Genomic DNA, 18710 nt, shown 5'->3' with positions numbered 1-18710 from the left:
CAATACGATTCAACATTTTTTGGTGATTTACCAGGTTTTAATATTAGTGTTATATTTGCCTCTTTCCAAGACTCCGGTACCTCAAAATTAAAGCAGAAGACTGCATTAAACAGCTGCCTCAAAATAGGCATTACCTCACTAGCTTTATACACCTCTACTGGAAGGGCATCCGGTCCCGGTGCCTTTCCCTTCTTCCCTCCTTTCATAGCCTCTTCAAGTTCCTCCATAGAAATTTCCTCATTCAAAATACACCTATCTTCATCTGATACCGGTGCCATATCTTCTAACAAGGCTAGCACTTCCCTCTCGGTAACCACCAAATTCTCCTTATATACCTTCCCAAAATAATCCTGAAAAACTAAAGCTATTCCCCAATCTTCACTAATCATCTTCCCTGACTCTACCTCCTTAATCTCTTTGATCGCATTTCTCACTTGATCGCTTTTAACCTTCCAAGTTAGTAGTTTGCTACAGTCCTCACCATATTCAAAATGCACTAACTGACTAGCATCCCACTTCTCCTTAACCCTAACTCTTAAAACTTCAGTCAGACGCTCTTTTACATTTAATATTTCTCCCCTCTCACTTTCTCCAGCTTCCTGGTGGCCAGATTTTACTATGGCATCTTCCAATTTTTCGAATTTGTTCTTCTAAATCTACCACTTTTTTTATAGTATACTCTTCTCTTTTCTGCCGCTAAGATACCAAGCCTACCTCTCAAAAATGCCTTATAAGCATCCCAAACCATACCAATTTTGTCCGAACCTTGATTTATTTAAAGAAAGTCCTTAGTTTCCTCCCTTAACATCCCAATTGTCTCTGAGCCACTCAATATTGTTTGATCCAACCTCCATCTTGAGGTAGCCCTTTCCTGCCCTACGACATAACAAAATAGCTGATTGATCTGAAAGATGTGCCCCAATATGTTCCACTTGTACCATATCATCCTTAATTGACAATCATGTAAAAAGTAATCTATTCTAGACTTACGTTTATATTTTTTATTATAATACGTGAAACCCTTTTTTGAGCCGACCTTGCATCTCCAAATATCGCATAGGCCCCACTGATGCATCATTAAGCGTACCTTCTCCGACATCTTATAACTAACAGTGGCACTACTGTTGATGGATCTATCTAACTTGTGATCTAAAACTGTGTTGAAATCCCCTGCCATTATAATCTGACCAGTACAGCCCAGCAGCTCATTCTCCAGTTCCTTCAAATAGCCTGTGTCATCCTAATTAGGGCCGTAATAGCCCACCAAACTAAAATTGTGTCCTCCTATCTTAACCCTAATGATTAACCATATACCTGAAACACTAGAAACACTCCCTGCTATCAAAATGTTTGCAGAATACTTTACCAATACCGCTATTCCCTTAGTGACTGCTGTCTGCCTCGTAAACGATGCGTGTGCGACCACCTTTTTGTCTTAATCCCTGCTCTTCTCTTCTGACAGATGTGTCTCCTGTAGAATCAAGATTTGGGCTGGGCAATACTTCAAATTCTGCATTATTCTATCCCTCCTACCCCTCACTCTCAAACCATTTACATTCCATGATAGAATGTAAGTCCTTGTCTATCACCACAATCAAGTTGCATGCCTGAGGCACAGGCACAGAAAACTCTCCACACTCCTCTAGCATCCATTTGGGGGTCTACTTGGCATCAGGCCCAAATACTACAATCTCAATTTTACCCCTATTAAGAGTGAGGGAGTTATTGCACAACCACTGCGTCACCTTGCTTAGGCACAGGCTGAAGTTTCAAGCTTGCTCCTTCAAATTACCGTCTACTCTGATAAATTGTCATCATCATAGGTATGAAAAGAGAATCTAAAGAGATTCTAAAGGATTCTAATCTTTAAGAAAGTATCTTGCAAATAGTCAGCAAATTGCTGACATTTGGTATCAGACCATACTAGCAGTTGTTTGTATAAGTAACCTGCATAGTCCTTGCAAGCTATGTTCAAGTGAGCCACAGGAATGGAGGCCTATTGGATACAGTTTCAATATCCTTGCTGGCCTCTGCACAAGATGGAGGTGAAATTGTGCGACAGACAGTTGAAGTGTATTGTTGACTACACATCTCTTATCTGCTTTTACTGGATAAACATGGGATCCCACTACCCCACTTGTTGGTCCAGTTCCACATTCTCTATGAACAATGAAGGGAATGCTCTGCAGATTACTGGGGCGGCAGCTGTGCAACCAGAACTGGTTTCTGATGATAGCCAGTTTCTCAGAGGTAAGAGAACATCACCTAGATATACCCCTTGGGGGAAATTTTGTTTACCTGACCTGAAGCACCTAGAACCCGCATGGCACCAGGAGGGACCACAGTAGTTGTGGAATACCACCCTTGATGACTGTGTGACCACAGGGGGTCACCCTCTTCTCGCGTGCCAGTTCTAGCAATTGACACAGTAAACTCGATCTCAAATAGAAGCATGTGTACTGGACCACACCACATAATGCAGGTGGAGTAACCTTAAGTACATTGATATACTAGGTGCATATCAGCGGAAAGGGAATCTAGTATAGGGATCCAACAGACCTGATGAAAATATGTAGATACATGGAATCCAGCAGAAACATGTCGACCTTCATGCAGAACAGAGGGGTGTAGGGTGCATAATACACTCATTTGACCACCATCCTAGGGTATGAATTGCCTTTTTAACCCTAACAAGGGAATCCAGGAATAAAATTGTTATTAGGATATCCCTTGGTTAGTTTTAAGACTCATTGTCTGGACCTTTTTTGGATCCTTCTTCCTTTTCTATGTGTTTGTATTGTCTCTCCCAACCTATTGCTCCACCTCAAGTGTTGGTCTGCACTGAGGAGTGGCAGCAGCCCTATGATTAAGCATGCCACAATAAGTTGTGGGTGAGGGCAGTTTTTTACAAAGTAATGTGCTTATGCTACACCTTTATTGTAGACTGACACTTGATAAAAATTGTGACTATAGGAAACCTTACTTCTTTTCTGTGTGTTGATACTTACTTAGAGGAAAGGTGCTAATCTCCTCCCCTTTCTTTTTGTGTAAAGTGCACCTAGAAGAAAGCCGGCATACTACGAGAGAGTGAAGGAGCCTTCCAACCCTGCAGGAGAAATGATGTCCAGGAGGAGTGAGGTACAGCATGACCCCGAGCTTGTGTGGTTTACAGAAGAGGAAGACGGCGGAGAGAAAGATGCATACCCTAGTGTCAGTTGGTAACAGTCGCTTAAACAACAGTTACTAATGGAAAATGTGAATTGAAGATCATGAACACCAGTCAGGCTGTTCTCTAAATCTAATGAGGCCTGTTTTAAGCTGCAGCACCAAGAAGAAATGCAGACTGACCAAATACATAGTCTAGGTGCGTAGTAAGCCATAGTGCCCAGAAAAATTTGGACTGAACTAAGCCATACTCAGAAGATGTTCAGTCGGTGCACAGCCTTGCTTCCCAGAGGAGATTGGGTGGTGCATGGCTGCAACGCTACTCGGAGACCAGCCTTTGCATAGCTGCAACCCTTACTGGAGATCAACCAGTGCATGATGACACCAGTAGGAGGAGATCAGCCCATGAAGTGCTGCACCGATCCCAGAGCACCTATCCATCTGTTCTATGTTTAATCCTTTTATCTCCATGAGCTGCTATCACTCCCTGGGAGACCAATTCATTCAGTCATCTAAGACCTACAGCAACCGTATCTCCAAGGATCCGTCTGCTATGTGTAGGCCCACTATTAGTGTAGGAACCACAAAGCAGTTACCTGCTTGAACACTTTATCTTTCAGAAGTGAGACGGAGCAGGCACATGAAGATGAACCTGGGTAGCTGCCTGAATGGTGGCAAGTGCCGAATAGCTGAACTGACTGAGCAATTGAACTGTGAGAGTCTGAGTGTAAATTACGTTAGACGAGGCAAGCTTCATCTGACACATAATCATGCTATTGCCTTAATCCCAGGAAAGTCCTGTCTAGACAGAGAAAGAGGGGACACATGAAGAAATAGAATTCAGAGGTGTAACATGACGTTAGTGACCAGGATACTAAACTGCAACTTGCATATATTGTGTGAGCATTTAATTTTAGTGAGCATTAAAGTTCCTTTCTTTGTAGCAAGTAAATCCCTGGGTTGGTCAATCAGTTATGACACTGTTGAGTGATTGTGGAGTCCCAATATCAAGCACCCACACACATTCACCCCAAGAAGCCTGTTACTGCTCACCATTGCCACCACTGAGAGAGAAATGCTCATGGGGCTGTACTTGACACAGTTTGCAGTGCCATAGCAGGATGGGCAAATGACCTCACCCCCTAAGGTTGAGAACTGGTAGCTCCTGCTTGCCCGGTGGCTCCCATAATTGCTTCTGACAATATTAATGAAATACAGTTGTGGAATGACAATGTTTTGAATTCACTTGGAGGGATACAGTGATAAAAGCTTATTTAGGCACTATATACAAAGAAAACTCCTGATTGGAGACTCACAAAACAAACTGAGTAGTATGAATGTGGTTGTTGTAGTATGTAGGCATGTAACCATTGAATGTATATGCATTTTAACCTGAGGGTAACATATCAGAGATGTGTCTTTCAGTACCTGACTACAGGAAAGCAATGAATGTTTGAAGTTTTTTTGTCAGTATAACACAAAAGGGCTTCCTTACTGTTTTTTAAACTTGTTTTTAGGGCAATTTTTCAAAAGAACATACAGAAAATCACTGTGCATACAACGCAAAGCATGTTGACCAATCGTTGACCGACGTAATGCCATGCATAATGGCAGTGGTTGCAAAAACATCAACAACAAGAACAACATTACAGGCTCATATGGTAATAAAATTTGATTATCCTGATCCGTACCACCGGCTGTCTGACACTGCAATAATGTTACTATGAATGAGACTTCAATCAGTAAGCTCAGGATGGAGCAGCACATAAGAACTGAGTGGTTTCCAGATATTTTTGGTGCGGAAGCAAGGGGCAGCAAAGACGCATAAATGTCACTGGTAGTGTCCAATATATTAAATCCCTCAACCAGGTCCTCACCATCGGTGGCGCAACTCCACCCCACTTTCGGGAAACCTGCCTCTTGGTCAGCAGTAAGGCAATTGCGGTGAAACGCCTGATCCTAGGACTCAAAGGAAGTACGTACCTTACCAATGCCAGAAAGGTTGTGTGAGAGTTCACTAGGTAGAACATACATCGCTGGATCTTTGCACCAGCGTGTATTTTCCCCTCACTGTTTTTATTATGGTAGTTAACCACACCATTAAAAATACGCCGTGGATTACCTAACCTTTTTTAATTGTCACCCATCTTTTATGTTTACACCTCCCCTGAAGCCCTCACACCCACATGCACCAACTGGCAGGAACAAAAGATCTCCGATAAAGAGCCCCTTTATGGGTACCCGTCAGACATTGCACTGCCAGTCTGACGAGGCGCAAAACCCAAATGATGAAGCATGACACCTAGCTTGCTGGGTGGGTGAGGGTTTCAGTTCTGAAAGGGGGATTCCCCCCCTCTCTCTCCTTTTACTTGGTTCTCCTAAGCTCACCTCCCTTTGGGGACCTGTGTATTCTTTTTGTTTTCTGAGTTCAGTCTCGACCATTAGTTCAAAATGTGTGAGTACCGCCTCCCAGAATGCCAGGACAGAGGAGCAGTTCCATGTCAGGTGGATAAAATCGGCACGCGCCGTTGCGCATTTCTGACAGTTATCTGGCTTAGTGCGATCCATTTTTGCAAGCATCACAGGTGATATAGATTCGATGCAGGTATATAAATGTAAAAGTTTATGTTTGTAATTATTTGACACCAAACAAGTCTGTTCACAGCATTAGGCCCACTCCTTGTCTGTCATAGGATGTGCCAGGTCTCCCTCCCAGGCTGCACACATCCCACCACCCATCACCGATCGAAGTGTCTGTGCGAGATGGTACAATCTGGAAATCAGGTGTAGTAATGATTGTAGTGAGCGGGAGGAGCTCAGAGGTCTCTTCCGCCTCAGGACGCAGCGCAGTAACTAGTCACATTTGCGTTCTGCGTACAAGGAAACTGTCTAATGTAGATATACCGTGGTCATTTGTCAAGTCTGTTACTGAACGCAATTGTCCATCTCAAACACGTCTCCTATGGTTTGCAGTCAACAACGAGTGAGCACACATTGCGTTAAAACATCAGTTGTAGGGGATATCCACGGATTATTCAGAATCAGCAAGAACGGGAAGTATAAATGGCCCGCCTTTAGGTACTTACGGAGGTGTCCTCATGCCCAACTCGTGGCCTACAGTGCATGAAGCTCAGCTGGCATCCTCGTGAGGCCAAGTGGGAGAATAGTAGTAAGGGAGTATAGGCAGGCCTGGGTGCATTTAGGCTTCAGGAATTGTAATCGCATATCTTGGAGATACCAAAAGTAGGCATAGTGTGCCTGCGCCACCAGGTAATTCAAATAAAAGTTGGGTACCCTAAACCCAAACTCTCCCTGCCAGCCCACCCGCACCGGTCCCCCTGCCAATACCAGTTGCATCAGCATACCCCGAAGGGTACTAAAGAAGGAGATCGTGAGTGGAATTTGGATATTTAAAAATAAATATAAAAACGGGTGTAGAACTACTAACCTAATGATTGCAATGCGGCCGGCCACCGGCAGTGGGGGTGCTATCAAGCGATCTATCTGTTCAGAGAGGTGGTCTATGGCTGGGTCATAGTTGAGAAGAATTACTTCTGTGGCTGTGCGGAGTAGAATTACACCAAGAGATCTGGGGGGTCACTGCACCAGTGCAGAGTAAATCCCAGCATGAATGGAGTGGTAGCCTCTGTCAGGGAGAATATTTCAGATTTGGTACAGTTGATAACTAGTCCAGAAAAAAACACAGAATCGTACCACCGCCCTCATATTCGGAGAGAGATTTGTGGAAGGTTCTCGAAAGAAAAGGAGAATACCGTCCGCGTACAAGGACGCCAGGACCGGACCCTGATGAAACCCTATTCCTCACTGGAGGTGCCGTTCCTGAAGATGCTGCACCAGTGGGTCCAACGCTATAACAAAAAGTGGCGGCAAAAGTGGGCCGCCCTACCTAGTGCCACGTGATAATGCAAATTTATCTGACAGTGTCCCATTAATTCTAAGCTGCATGACCTGGTTAGTATATAGAAGGCGGACTAAAGAGCGAAAAGTTTGTAGGAATCCCAGTTTACTGAGTGTAGCCTGAAGAAAATCCCATTCCAAAGTGTCAAATGTTTTTTCCACATCTAATAATATCATTGCAGCAGGGAGAGCAGGGTTTATTTGATTGATGACAGCAAATAATGTGCATAAATTTGTAGCTCAATAAGTAACACTGTCGACATATGCACACATGGCATGTAATACAAATTACCTATTGAAAGGTGCAATACATTGTAAAGAATGCATGGAAATAGCAAACCATCCAAATAGAATGTGCATGTGCATTCATGTGTATATAAGGGTTCATATCAATTACACACAGTATGCATGTATTGGTGCACCATGTGACAAAGGTACCTGTTCAGGGGCATGTCAAGCCAAATGAGTGATATTGCCGGGCCAAAGACTTCAAACAATAATGTCAACAAAGTGTGTAGAACCACTACGCCATGCAACTGACTCTCGTTTGGACACAATAAACTTTTGTTGCACTCACATATTGAAATGTGCCCAGATGTGCAATGCACATTGTTGGAAAGTGTGCAACCAAGTGCTGCATCGTGGCAATGCAAGCCCTTTGGCTGCGCCATGTTGCGCCATGTTGCGGAACTTTCAAAGCACAGCAATGCAATATATGTACAATGATATGTTGCAATCCTGTGCTCTCCCCTGCGTTCGCGCAAAAACAGCTGCCGGTGCAGGCACCCTTGCACCATGGTGCAAGGATGCCTGCGTCATGGGGAGATTGTTTTTGTACAGGAAGGGGCACCTTCCTGCACACAAACAATCACTAAAGGCATTTTCCTCTTCCAATGCGTGCTGTAGAATCCAGCACACATTGAAAGAGGAAAGAATGAGGAGAAATGAAAACATTTCTCTTCGTTGAGCCTTAGTACGCAACTATTGTGATGTAGCATTTAGACGCATTTCCAGATTTACGATTCCTTGTAAATCTGGAAATGTGTCTCGGTCCATGGGTTTTGCGTGAGAACACCCATAGAAACACCCATGTAAGAATGGGGCTGTGTAATGCGCTGCAAGTGCGTCACAAAATGTGACGTAATGTCTGTGCAAGGGCCACGAAAATCTGACCGCCAACTTTAAACACAACATGTAATTGGTACCAACGTAATTCACTATTACAATCTTCACAAACATGACGTACAACATATGCCATGTATACTAATGTCACCCAAAAGTAATATATTTTACTTACTTTCCACTTACAGCTGATCAAGGATTTGGCCTACAGAAGTGGTCGATGACACCATTTGGAAATCCACAGACTGGAGGGGACTGATAACGTCGAAAATACTGTAATGCATTCAGACGAATCAACAGAAGTGCATATATTAGCATCAGAGTTAACAGCGCCTCTGACAGTAAATAACCCTATGGAAGGTAGGGTAATTAACATGGCACAAACTGAATCCAACAAACTTGGAAGTGCATCCAGTTTATTTTGTAGAGAAAGTTTAGCATCCGACGACTTGCTAGGACTGGAGCAGAATCAGGGAGGTAATGGCTGTTTTTTGTCACAATTTAGGCTATAATCTCTGCCTCAACTCCTCCCAGATTGAACTCTGATATGGATAACAATTTGCAATCAACACCTCGGATACTGACTGGAGATAGCGAGCTGCGAGATGGGGTAACTATACTTGAGTTACAGGATCTCCAACAGGTTTGTGGTAAATCTCTGGAAAGGAGGGTTTCTTCTGCCCCAATGTGTCTGCTAAAAAGAAAAATACAAAGTCCAAAACAATGAAAGGTGGGAAGAAAACTCAAAATGGGCTGGACCAGCAATGTACTGCTCCGCCACAGTTTAAAGATGCTTCAGCTGATAGTCCCCTGCGTCGCTGGGTTCAAGCGAATGGTAGGGTATATCCCAGCTATCAGGTACTAGCCCAACAGATGAGGGCTCTGGTAACATAGGGATGGCAGAAATAGGGGCAGACAACTCTGAGTTTGGACCTGTGACATCCTCTGACCAATCACCCACCCTGTACTCTACTGGTCTACCGTGAATATCTGGTTCTTCTCAAGCACTGAAACAGTGTGCGGAGGAACATCAAACAGGGAAGGTTCAGGATCACGCTGAGCCGTCACTTTCTTTGATTTTGCAGGCTTTAAAGGATCAGAGATTAGAAGCACAGGAGCATTATGCTCAGGCTAGAGCTGACAACTACAGCATTCAGTAGTCATTGAAGGAGGTAATACTAAATGTCAGGACACTTGCCGATGATGTTTTGGAGTTACAGCAGAGGGTTGCAAACACAGAGGAGACTACTTCTCAATCGGCATCCTTGCTTCAGATGCATGATGCCCATATAACAGCTATGCAGCTTAAGATAGAGGACCTGGAGAATCGCCAGCGGCGGCATAACCTAAGATTGTTCGGAGTTCCAGAGGGAAAGGAGGAGTTGGACCCCAGAGCATTTATAGTCCAGCTCTTACAGAAGGCTTTCCCGGATCTGGGAGACTGGGACTGTTACTGTCAGCTACAAAGGGCTCTTAGACTTCCACTTCTACAGCATAAACAGGGGTCTCGTTATCAAAGGCCATTTTTTTGGGGGGGGGAAACTTCCTGCTCTGTCAGGCTGTATTTCTGAAGACTCGCCCTAATTTTCTGGGGACAGTTGATTCTTTCACTATGTTTGTGCGTTCAGATCTCTGTAAAGTGTCACTGGACAGACGCTGGCAATTACGTCAATTGATTGACCAGCTAAAAGCTACTTTTGCTCAACTATGTTTGCAGGAGTAAGCACGCCTGAAAGTTTTGCTGGGGTCAAATGTATTTCTTTTCAACTGAAAAGAAGCTAAAGACGCTATTGGCAGATGGCAAACTGGGGTGTCGGATAAAGCTTGAGGTCTTTGTCCTTTGGTAGTAGGAGGGGAGGGGAGAAACTGTTTTTTTGATTGCTTGATTTTTTCTCATTTTTATTTCCCTTTCTCTTTGCTTTCTTTGGTTTCTTGTAAATGGTAACCTATAAATGTTTTTTGAGTAACAGGTGTGGGCTCAGCTGGGGAATCACCTTGAGATCACTGTCTTCAAGAAGCTGCCAAATCAGCAGCAGATCATAAACGGGGATGATTCCTCCTTCACGATATGGGAACGGGGTGGGACCATTAGAAGTGAAGGGTGGTGGACTTTGGAAGAGCAAGAAAAGGTCATCATGAGGGCATATAGGAAATTAAGAGGCATGCTTGTAAACAGAGATAACGAAAAGGGAATAAGTACAGGAATAAGAAAGCGTATAGGGTTGGGTAGCAATAAGACGAAATGGAATACTTTTTGTAATGGATTGGATTAAGTGTCTCGCTTGAAATGTTGCAGGTCTTCATAGTAGAATTAAGCAGCAACTTGTCTGTGAAGAGCAAAAAATGTATAATCCCCAGATAGTTCTGTTGACAGAGACGCATCTTACTTTTAAGAATCAAAGTCTTCTTAAACACGTGGGGTACGAAACTGTAGTGTGTACGAAATACAAGGTATTTCACAAAGGGCTTTTAGAATTAGGGTGGCTCCAGTCTATTAAAGATCTATGGAGATACTTGTACCCAACTATTCCAGGGTATACGTATTAATCTGCCCCACATTCTAGAATAGATATGGCATGGGTGTTGAATCAAATAATGCTGTCATCAGATCTTGAAGTATACCCACGAGTTATGTCTGACCATAATCCTGTATTACTATCATGCAGGACCATCACTGAATGTAAGACACTTAGACACTTTTCTTTCCCTAGATTTCTACTCTCAGATGGTGTGTATATGGCTAACATTAGGTAACAGCTCAAATTATATTTTAAACAGAATATTGGGTCAGCCTTACCGCTCATGGTTTGGGATACTTGGAAGGCAGTTGTAGGAGGCATAACCCAACAATATGTAAGGCAACAGAATAAAGAACATAAAATGGCAAGTATGGAGGTTATTCGAGCAATACGTAGAGTGGAAGAACAACATGAAGAGGCAGTCTTAATGGGTACTAACGATCAAGGACAACTGCTTCTCTCCTTAATAGATCTTAGACTAGCTACAAAGAAGACATTTAGGGAGAGAATCGCAGTAAGGTTTAATAAATATTGTCTTACTCAATACAATACAAATATGGCGAGCAAATAGGCGGGATTCTGGCTTATAAGGTCACAGAAGATCGGGCTAAAACTTATATCAGAGCTATAAAAGGGGCAAATGGCATATCCCATTCACAACTACAGGAGATTTTAGAACAACTTTCCATCAATTACCAAGCTATATACCCCAACTATTGCACCAAAAGAGCAAGACATACAACAGTATCTTCAGAGTGTACATTTACCAACTGTGAGCGAAGATAGACTTGGCAATATCTACCCTGCCATCTGGAAAGGCGGCTGGGGAAGATTCTATACCCACTGAATTTTTAAAGATGTTTTGACCCTGCCATTCAGTTTTGTCATACAGTGTATTGGTACTAGTGGAAAGTTACCAGAGTCATGGAATATGACCCAGATTATCTTCTTCCTGAAAAAGGATAAACCTCCCAACGAGTGCGGCTCATACCAGCCAATCTCGCTTATCAACGGCAACGCCAACATTTTTGCAAGAATACTCGCTAATGGTCTTGTCCCAGTTATGCCGGGGCTAGTATCTCCTCATCAACATGGTTTTATTCAAGGTAGGGATACTACAGCCCACGGTAATCTGGCAATTAGGGCTTTGGATATGGCTGGAAAGTTGTCAACTTCTCTTGGTATGGTACTTTTAGATGCCAAAAAGGCTTTCGATAGGGTTGGGGGGACTTCCTGTGGGCTATACTTGCAATGTTTTGTGTTAAGGGACAATATAAACAATGGATACAAGCCCTATATAATAAACCCCAAGCTAAACTAGTATATTTAGGTTTACAGTAATTACCTTTCTCGATCCTCTGCAGTACTAGGCAGGACTGTCCTCTCTCGCCTTCGCTATTTGCTTTATATATTAAGCTATTTTATTGTGCTTTGCAGTTTAACTCTCAAATTATGCCATTAGTATCAGGTGTGACTCAACTCAAGGTTATCGTCTATGCAGATGATATCACGGTTTTTACAATGGAACCAGCCAGGGAGATAAAAGTAATTGAAGACGAAGCAGCCAAGTTTGGCTTTATTTCAGGGTATAAATTAAACGTCAAAAAAACACAAATACTTCTGTATTTTAAACCCAGAAAATTACTTCATGGGGTTTGTTCTCCAGCTACCTACTTAGGGGTTAAGCTATCTGCACAGATAGATAGGATATTTTCTTTAAACTATGAATCTTTACTGAAAGATACATTTAAATCATTAAAGAGTTGGTATAAAATGCCTATAGGTGTTATAGGGAGATCCAATATTATTAAAATGAAGATACTACTACCCACATTTTTGTATCTATTGCAATCCATTCCTTTACGGGTTCCCAATTCTTTTTTTTAGGACATTAGAGGGTGTTCTAACCAGCTTTATCTGGGGCTATAGAAAAGCCCGGCGAGCAATAAACTTGCTAAAGCTTCCATATAAGCAGGGAGGGCTTGATTTTCCTGATTTTGAAATGTATGTTTGGTCAGCTTTTGCCGGGCGCTTCTACAGCCTACTAAACCTTTCATATACAATCTATTTTCATCAATTTATGATGGGGGAGCATAGTAGCATGTATATATATATACAATGAATGACCTGAATTACGTCAAAAGAGTCAAGTTTAAGACTCCACAAGATAGTATATATATATATATATTACCTACTGACGGTCGTCAGTAGGTAGTTATAGTTAGGACCTAGTTTCCATAGGAAATCCGCAACATTCTATTGGGAATAACTCTAGAGCCGGTGGACGAATTTGCGTGTAATTTTCCAAAATTTTGGCCAGCTCCGCTGTGCTCCTTCCCTGAAAGTTTTGGCGGGATTTGTGAAGCGGGGGCCATGTTATTTTCCATCGGACCTTTAGACACGGCTACAGCCCGAACGGTTGAAAGGAATTACACCAAACTTGGCAAAATGGTACGCAGATCACGCTTTTGGTTAAATATTGTAAATCCCTCCAGTAGTGCCTGAGAAAATTAAAGTTAAAATCAATTATATATCTATAAGCGCGCACCGTGCGCGCACGGGTGTGCGCACCCGTGCACGCATCTTCCCGTGCGCGAGCGGAATTCTGATTTGTTATTTGACGTCTGTCAACATTCGAGTTGGAGGAAATCAGGAAGTGTTGACCGCCATTTTGTCAGTGCGAGTCCACATATTGTAGATAGGAAAGGGGCACAACATGGAAAGGGGGCAGGGTGGAGACTCCCTGACCCCCTAGGTATTTTCAGGGGGTCCATTAAGGACCCCCAAGGCCGAAAAACACACTCAAACACGCACCCCGTCTCAAAATGGCGTTTCACTCGATTTAAATAAAAGTTTCAAAACGTGAGAAAGAGGCTTGGTAAACAGTCCCTGACCCCCTAGGTATTATCAGGGGGTCCCTTAAGGACCCCCAAGGCACAAAAAAATCCTTTTTTTTTCTTAAAAAGTTGCGAGGTGCGCCCACCCGGTCGCGCACCTCAATTTACAAGACTGTTAGAAACGATATTGGAGAACGTGGAAAGGGGGCAGGGTGGAGACTCCCTGACCCCCTAGGTTTTCTCAGGGGGTCCATTAAGGACCCCTAAAGCCAAAAAACCCCATTTTTTTTGTTTTCTTGTCGCAAAAAAAGATAAAAAATATGGAGTTAAATTACAAGTTTGAGTGTTTAGATGTTAGATGGCTCTAAAAAGAGCCGTTGTGTTTATTGGGTGTTTATGTTACAGAGGAAGACTCTATTCCCCTCATCGGTGAAATGTACACCATCTCTCCTATAGATGCCTTGCATGTTGTAACACAAGTTGTTGTGGTATATACTACCCATTCCATAGTCTCTCATGTACGCAGAAACAGATTCATTTACATGTTTCCTTGCTTTCTCAATCTGTGGACAAAATTGGTTGGGCCAGTTCCATTTTTGCCTTTGGCATATATTAGAATATACCAAGGCAGTTTTTGAAAAAAGTGTCATCAATTGCCCAAAGATGTCCTTTAAAAGCATTTCCAGACCTACCCCAGTCAAAGTACCCAAGTCATTGCCACCACAGTGCACAATTATAAGGTCAGGGTGTGGAAGATGCATAAAGGATTTTACCAATGGTATCAATTGGTGACATCTCAATCCTCTCTGTCCAATCCATACAATGTTCACATTTGGTAAATCAAGGTTGTAATCTGTTAGCTGTGGATTTATGAGCCCAGTGGACATAGCTATGACCCACAAACCAGACTTTTTGCATCTTCAAGGTATATGTGCTTGTATTCAGATGAGTTGTGGAAATGAAATGCCAGTTTGAAAGTGGGAATTATGAAAAAACAGGTTAACATTCAGTGCACTTGAAAAACAAGAAATGATTGGTGCTTTCTTAAAATTCAGCACTGAAAATTAGGGTGCATGCTTTGTTTTTAAAGACGTCGTTTCAATGGTTGAGAAAAAGTCATTTAAAGAAACATGGCACATGATTAGGTAGTACAGTGAGAGGTCAAACACCCTTGATGGAATATTTTGCAACATTGTATGATGAACTTCTGCACTGTGAGCTGGGTTAGGAGGGAGTTACCATGGTTACAGGGGAATGAGCACTGGGGGGATGGGTGAATGTTATGTGACTTTCAAAGTGTTCTAATGTACAACCAATTAAAATGTGCAGTTTGGTTTTGAATTTGTGTGGGACAAATTTTTATTGGCTATGTACACAAATATGGGTCTAAAATTAACAAGAATCTGTGCCATTATTATCAGGCTCTAGTGTCAGAAGCATTATTCAGAGATTCTGCTGCAGAAAATCTGTTGACTGTGATTGACACTATCTAGATCTTCCAAAGCATTTTAAAAGGTGAGTAATTATTATTTTAATAAAGATAGAGTGATGTATGCACTATGGGGAAGATTAGAAGCTTATTGTGCTTCTTTATTCTTGTATTTTGTGTCATGTTATTTTGTAATGCTGTTTAAAAATAGAATGGTGCATATTGGAAATGTATTTTCAAAATGAGTTAGGTTTCTGCTTTGTTTCTGTAGTGGTAATTTAAATGAACTGTGCTCTGTGTCAAAAACGATTTACTGTGGAAAATGTTTTCTGGTAAAAAGTGTGGTGTTTAAATTTTGGTCAAGGATTACTCTGAGTGTCTGTTTAAAGTCAGAAATTATATTTATATAATTTTCAATAATGTCACATGTGTTTGTAACAGTTTGCCTCTTTTAGCTTAAATGGTTTTCTGTGCCTGTGTCTCATCTTACTCTGTGCCTGTGTGGTATCTGAAATATGATTTATTTAATGAAGATACACAGCTGTATGCAGTATGGGGAAGATTAAGAAGCATATTGTGTTTTTGTATGGTGTATATTGGAAAAGAATTTATGAAATGAGTTAGGTTTCTGCTTTGGTTTGTAGTGGTCATGTAAATGGGTTGTGCTCTGTGTTTTCTGGTAAAAAGTATGTTATATATATATGCTTATATATAGGTGGCCATGTTTTTGGCAGGTAGAGACAGTGAAATATTATGAGCAGAGACACACATACTGCTTGCAGAGACAGAGATGGTAAATTACACATACTGCTTGCAGAGACAGAGATGGTAAATTACACTCAGTGCTTGCAGAGACAGAGATGGTATATTACATGCAACATGCTGCTCATGTGTTTAGATGACTTAAAAAGGATTTATGAGCAGAGACACACATACTACTTGCAGAGACAGAGATGGTAAATTACACACACTGCTTGCAGAGACAGAGATGGTAAATTACATGCAACATGCTGCCCATGTGTTTAGATGACTTAAAAAGGATTTATGAGCAGAGACACACATACTGCTTGCAGAGACAGAGATGGTAAATTACACATACTGCTTGCAGAGACAGAGATAGTAAATTACATGCAACATGGTGCTTATGTGTTTAAGATGACTTAAAAACGATGAAGTATAGAAAATGTTTTCTGCTAAAAAGTCTGGTATATATATATGCTTATATATAGGTGGCCTATTTTTGGCCAGTACATACGGTTAAATATTAGGAGCAGACACACATACTGCTTGCAGATACACAGATGGTAAATTACACACACTGCTTGCAGAGACAGAGATGGTAAATTACATGCAACATACTGCTCATGTGTTTAGATGACCTAAAAAGGATTTATGAGCAGAGACACACATACTGCTTGCAGAGACAGAAATGGTAAATTACACACACTGCTTGCAGAGACAGATATGGTAAATTACATGCAACATGCTGCTCATGTGTTTAGATGACTTAAAAAGGATTTATGAGCAGAGACACACATATTGCTTGGAGAGACAGAGATGGTAAATTACACATACTGCTTGCAGAGACAGAGATAGTAAATTACATGTAGCATGGTGCTTATGTGTTTAAGATGACTTAAAAACGATTTAGTATAGAAAATGTTTTCTGCTAAAAAGTCTGGTATATATATATATATGCTTATATATAGGTGGCTTGTTTTTGGCCAGTACAGACGGTTAAATATTAGGAGCAGACACACATACTGCTTGCAGAGACAGAGATGGTAAATAACACACACTGCTTGCAGAGACAGAGATCGTAAATTACATGCAACATGCTGCTCATGTGTTTAGATGACGTAAAAAGGATTTATGAGCAGAGACACACATACTGCTTGCAGAGACAGAGATGGTAAATTACACATACTGCTTGCAGAGACAGAGATGGTAAATTACATGCAACATGCTGCTCATGTGTTTAAGATGACTTAAAAACGATTTAGTATGGAAAATGCTTTCTGCTAAAAAGTCTGGTATGTACTGCTAGAGAATCTTAGGTAGCATGTCTGTTAGGCCTCTTACTTGCCAAAAAGGCTCTATGCTGTGTAATAAAGATGTGTGTAACATGGTAATAAAATTTCAGTTTTTTTTTTTTAGTGTTTGCTGCTCAAATCCAAGAACCTAGGGTGTAATTGAGAGTGTTCTGAATCTTCAAAACCATTTTTAAAGGTGAGTTTCTAATTTGTAAAGGGGATCTATTTTTCTGTAGTGTAAAATAATAAGAAAAAATTCTCTCAATGTTTCCACCATTTGTTTTGTGTTGTATCATTTTATCTTTTATGTGTACCTTGTCTGTATCTGTTTGCCTTATTTATGTATGTTCTCATACTATTTTACTGTCTTTCGGCACTATCTTTTTATGGCACTGCTCCATGTGTTGTATTCTTTGCGGTACTACTTTATCTATCCTCTGCTTGTAACAGTTTACTATCTGCATGCATTATTTCTTCTAAATCTGCATTATCTCTCTAACTCTGGCTGTACTATCTCTCTGCATCCGTTCTTGTGTAATTGCAGAGGCCTATTATGATTTGGCTGTTGGTGTGTGTTATGCAGTCCTACCATGATAAATATTTTCCCTCTCTGTCTGTAGTTTCGCACTCTCTGTTTGTACTGTTTTCTGTCTGTGTTCTCTATCTGCGCATCTGTGTGCTTCTTGTAGCCTCTGGATGTAACATTTCAGTGTCTGTTTCGAGTAATTGTTCTGTATTATACTATTTTATTATCTGTATCTGTTTTCATACCATTTTACCGTCTCTACTGGCAAAAAACAGACCATATACATGCATAACATAGAGCCTTTTTAACAAATAAGAGGCCTAACAGATGTGTTGCTTAAGATTCTCTAATAGTACATATCCTAAAGCATAATTGTCAAATAAACATGATTTTAAAGCAAATTATTCACCCAGATTAATTTAAAATCAAATTTGACTCACAGTGTGATTTTACACACATGACCTGCATGTTACATGCAATCTACCATGTCTGTCTCTGCCTGTACTATGTATCTCTCTGCTCATACCATCTCCCTGTGTCTCTACACCTTCTTTTTTTGTAACTGCTGCATCTGTTCTTTTACTTAGAGCACTGTACCATCTATTCTCTGACTGTAACAGTTTACTGTCTGCCTGCGTTATTTTATTTTTTGTCAGCACCATCTCTCTATATGTGTGCCTATACCATCTCTCTAGACCCTTTTATATGCATTTGCAGAAGTCTATTATGATATGATTGCTCATGTTTAGCATGAAATTTTGTACATGCTGTGCAATTTAGATTCTGAGTGTGCTGTTCAAAGGCAAAAGCAACTGTCTCTGTGGCAAATAGTAATCTTTTTAGTGAATTTACATTTCTGCTCTGTGAGTTCCACCGTCAGTCTGTACACAGTTTAAACACCAGTTTATTGTGCTAAACTTAGAAAATCCATTCCTAGAAATAAATTATAAAGTCTTTCATCAGTTCTATAGTCCAGAAAACCATTAAACAAAACTCACATAAGACCTCCTTTGACTGCAGTAATTGCAAAGGATAGTGGGCCAGATGTAGGTAATTCCTATTTACCGATTCATAAATATTGAATTTTACCGAATCGGTATTTATGAATCGGTAAATAGGAAGGTGGGAGATGTAGGTAATTCTTAAATTTGAATTACCGAA

Source organism: Lissotriton helveticus, chromosome 3_1 (genome assembly GCF_964261635.1).
Source record: "Lissotriton helveticus chromosome 3_1, aLisHel1.1, whole genome shotgun sequence".
Classification (NCBI taxonomy): domain Eukaryota; kingdom Metazoa; phylum Chordata; class Amphibia; order Caudata; family Salamandridae; genus Lissotriton; species Lissotriton helveticus.
This window is presented reverse-complemented; position numbering follows the sequence as displayed.